General features: G+C 49.2%; 1 pseudogene; it reads left to right on the top strand.

Moving 5' to 3' along the window:
- The window catches only part of LOC116542268, a 25,709-nt pseudogene that overhangs the window by 19,791 nt on the left and 1,182 nt on the right, over positions 1 to 4,736 (top strand).

Raw genomic sequence — 4,736 nt, 5'->3', positions numbered from 1 at the left:
AATACTCTGTCTAAAAAATATATACATATATATATATATATATATATATATATATATATATATCAGTGGACCAGATAAAGCAGAGTGTGAATGCCACCACAGAGGTAACATGGAGCACTGTCCTGAGATCCAAGCTACAGAAGGCTGCACCCTGCTGGGGTGTCAGGAACTCTGCATGGAGAAGCGGTGTCTGAGCCAGAGTTGGCTCCGGAGTCTCTGGTGGAACTCTTGCTCCATAATGTAACAGACCCACACAGATCTCCCATTTCCAAGCTCGCCCTGTGCCATCTGCCTGCCTCAGTGGGTGACACAGCCACGTGCTAACAGTGCAGGCTGAAGCTGAGCACTACCCTTGACGATGATTCAGGAAGTCCCTCACTGAATGACTGTATCAGCACTTCCTGTGAACAACCGTTATACAAGCTTTGCTCACGCAACAGCTAAGAACCTAGACAAAACCATTGTCTTTGCGGAACGTATGTTTTCTCACCCCCATGACTCACCGGTCCCCAGGTCCTCCGGACCTCCTTTCCTGGGCCTCCTTCAAATCTGCACCCCCGCTCCAGAGCCAGCGCCACCCTGCAGCCTCTGCAGCAGCTCTCCCGGCCCCCAGGGTCCCAGCTGCACCCCCTTGAATCCATTTCCCATGTTCTAGGAAGAGCAAACTTTCTTTAGAGAGGCTTGTTCATGTTCCTGCAATGCCTTCTGAATGAAAGTCAGCCCTTCAGTGAAGCCCTCTGGGTCCCGTGAGGCTGATGTCCTGCCCACAGCTCTGGCAGCATGTCCCACCCCTGGCTGTTCTGCCACTGTCTGCTGGCCACCTCACTGGCCCCCTCTCTGTTCCTCAGATGCTGTCCCCTCCCATCCCAGGATGGCCCAGCCCAGCCCATCTTCCTACATCTTCGTATAGCAACCTCCTGTCCCTCGCACAGAGCCCTCGTCACCCCTGGAGGGAGGCTTCCCAGTGCCCCCAGGTGAGACTGGCTGCCCCTGTTACTTAACCTCTATGCACTGAGCTTTGACAATTTGTCTAGAACATCACCTCCCATTAGACCATACGCCCACAGCAGCCAAAATGTCACCATTGCCTTCCTGGGGTTCAGCCTTGGTCCCCCAGAAGGGCTCCATCAATATGTGGGTTATCGTTCTGTCCCTACAATCATTGGTGTGGGCATCACTCCCCTCGCCACTGCCTTTAGATGCTGTGCAATGGAGAATGGATACACTAACACAACTCCACCTGGGACCCTGAATGGCCCATCTGACAGGTGGAGGCTAGGTGGAACATCCCCGGAAATGCTTCCAACTGACTTCCAGAGCACTCACCCCCGGCACACTCACCTCTCCTGACTCTGCCCCCAGCACACCTCGTGTATCTCATCCTGACTCTGACTCCTTCTGGCTCAGGGACTTGACGACTCCTCCATCCTGGGACATCCTAGCTGAGTTTAAGGAGAAAGATCTCTGTGAGGTGGCTTCTCTCTTCCTCTCTACAAGACTGGACAATTCATCTGGTTGTTTATTAAAATGGTGATACAGTTTGGCTCTGTGTCCCCACCCAAATTTCATCTTGAATTGTAATCACTGTGTGTCCAGAGCGGGGCCTGGGGGTGGTGATCAGATCATGGCGGCGGTTTCGCCCTTGCTTCTCTCATGATACTGAGTTCCCATGAGATCCGGCGGTTTGATAAGTGTCTGGCATTTCCCCTGCACACCCTTTCTCTCCTGCCACCTTGTGAAGAGGCAACCTTCTGCCATGATTGTAAGTTTCCTGAGGCCTCCCCAGCCATTCAGAACCGTGTGTCTTGTGTTTAGAGATTATGCAGTTTCAGGTAATAACTCTATAGCAGTGCCAGAAGGGACTAACACAAATGGTTTTATCAGTTGTTTTCACATTAAGGAGACATGATCTCGGGATGAGTCGAGGAAAAGGCTCTGTTGAGTAAAAAGCGACTTTATGTCCTCATGTGCAGACTCACCCGCAGGTTGAGGTCACAGGCTGTGGTGCTCCGGGCCTGTCACTTCACCTGTGCAGCATGGGAGACAGGGCCATGTGCCTCACATTGGGATTGCAAAGACACAGTCGTGAGGCCACCCAGCTACGACAGACACCATGGGTGCACGGGAACCTGCCTCCATGACTTTGCCGGGGCTGTCCACAGAGAACACACACTGGGTGACTTAAGCCGTAGAAAGTCATCGCCTCGCAGTCCTGGCCACTGGGAGATCAGGGTGTTGGCAGGGTTGGCCCCTTCTGAGCCTCAATGGGGAAGCTGTTCCAGGCCTCTCTCCTTGGTGTGTAGATGGCATCTTCTCCTGTGTCTCTTCCCTGTGGGTGTGTCTGTCTCTGCATCCAAATATTCCCTTTTATCAGGGCACCAGTGGTACTGGGTTAGGGTTTACTCTAATGACCTCACTTTAGTTTGATCACTTCTGTAAAGACCCTGTTTCAAATAAGGTCACGTTTGGAGATACTTGGGAATAGGACTGCAACATATGAATTTTGGGGACACAGTTCAACCCATCACAAGGCTGGCATAATAATGGTAATAATTCCTCACTGCAGGATTCCTGGATTGCAGCTGTGAGCGCAGTACCTTCATCTCAGTGTCTCCTATATAAAATAGGCCTGAATAGATCTATTGCACGGGACTGCAAAGACAGAGTCATAAATGTTGCAAAAATGCCCTGAGCTGTTTGAAGCCCTGTGCAGCTATACAATTCACAGCATACCTGGCTGCCTTGTGGGTCCCGCTGGCAGTCCTGGGCCTGTCCTGGGTTTGGACTACGAAAGACACACAGCCACGCAGCCTCCACTTGAAGTAAGAGTCTTGCCTGCAGCCAGGACAAGTGGATGCCAGTGTCCGGGCACAGCTCTCCCATCACGGAGCGCTGCATGTATTATCAGAGAAATGGTTGCCTTTGTGCATCAGGACATATGTGTAAGAATGTTCATGATATCACTATTTTTCAGAGCAAAGCCTTCAATGATCTAAAAGCCCACCAACAGTGAAATCCATAAATAATGTCAAAGTTATAGAATGTAATAGTCGACAGCAGTCATGATAAATGAGCTACAGTCCACGTAAACATAACAACCTGAGTGAATCATAGCAATATAATTTTAAGTTTAAAAAGTCCAAAAGATCACATAACACGATATTCTTTTTATAATGTTAACAAACAGTTAAAATTAAAATATTGCACAATACTTTCAGCCTTTTCAATCTCTGTGTTTTATCATACAGCATAAAACTGGGGTTTGCATTTCAACCCAATAAGACATTTTTAGTAGACCAGCCCATTCACATTAATAGATATGACTTATATATTTGTACCCAATACCTTTCCCTTTTTTACATAATACAATTGTATTATCATAAAAAATATAAAAATTTTATGTAATATATAAATTTTATACAATAAAATTATATAAAAAGGGAAGCAAGAAAATAATGAACCCTAGTTAATGCATGACTAGCTAGGGAGGGCCACACAGAAAGATTTAAGTTACTATCAATGCTGTAGTTTTGCAGTTGGGAAGTAATTGCACGGGTATTTATTATTATGAATAACATATCACAGAAGCAACAGGACTTGCATGTGGGTGGCCAGGAAGGGAGTTAATGATGACTCTCAGATAGTTGAGAATCTATGTCAAACAATCCGCACCTTCGTATATCTATTAGCTTGGTGCATAAGTGGCAAAGTATATCTAGCACTATCTGATTTGAATAGGCATCTCCTTGGTACCAAGTAACTTTAGGTTGTTTCCAGAAATTTACTTGCAAAAAATAAATGCTGTACTCCATTGAGGACACCCAAAAAGGAAATAGCACATCAGCTCTTCAAGGCAATTTTAAAAGAAGCTCTAAAATATTTGCACAATAAAATCTATGCTTAGTTTTCCAGATAATCATCCTTCTAATTATTAGGAGGGAAAACACAGGTGGCTATGGATATTGCTTTAAAAACTGGACTCATGATCTGGAATGGAGAAATTCTCAAGGTAGAGCAGGAACGCTGCCTTCCCCTCAGTGTTCTCACATCTGCTCAACGGCAATGCAAACCTGGGGCCAGAGGACTTCTTCCTCATGAAGAACTGGAATACAGCGGCCTCTAGTGCAACAAATCCGTGTGGGTTTTTTCCCCCTTGTCTTTAAGGTTTAGATGTCAAACGTTTGGCTTAAGTATAAAAACATTGCACCCACCTGTCCGCTGCCGCTGCCTGAGCCGACTCCGCGCCGACCGCTGCGGTGGAGGCCGCGCAGGTCTTCGTGGGGAGCCCGGACATGGTCTACGGCCCGAGGCTATCGAGGCACAATAGGAGTACCGAAGATGCGCGTCAGCCTCGAGGGCGGCGTCCTCAAGGTGCACCCACGACCACTCGCTTCACCTTCGGGGACCCCCAGCAGGTGCCCCGGCTCAGGGTCAGGCTTGTCGGCTGCGGTGGGAACAACGGCTCCACGCTCACCGCCGCGGGGCTGGCCAACCCACCGCCTCTGTCCTGGGCCGCACGCAGCGGCCGCAAGGAGGCCAGCTACTAGGCTGGCTGACTCAGGCGGGCACCGTGAGCCTGGGCTCGGACGCCGAGGGCGAGGAGGGCTTCGTGCCCTTCAGTGCGCTGCTGCCCATGGTGGCGCCCAACGACCTCGTGTTTCATGGCTGGGATATCTTGCTGCTGTGCCTCGCCAAGGTGATGCGGCACGCGAAGGTGCTGGACTGGGAGCTGCAGG

This window comes from Sapajus apella, unplaced genomic scaffold (assembly GCF_009761245.1).
Source record: "Sapajus apella isolate SASKATOON/1434 unplaced genomic scaffold, GSC_monkey_1.0 scaffold165, whole genome shotgun sequence".
Lineage (NCBI taxonomy): Eukaryota > Metazoa > Chordata > Mammalia > Primates > Cebidae > Sapajus > Sapajus apella.
Note: the sequence above shows the minus strand (reverse complement) of the source record. Positions and strands in the feature narration are given on the sequence as shown.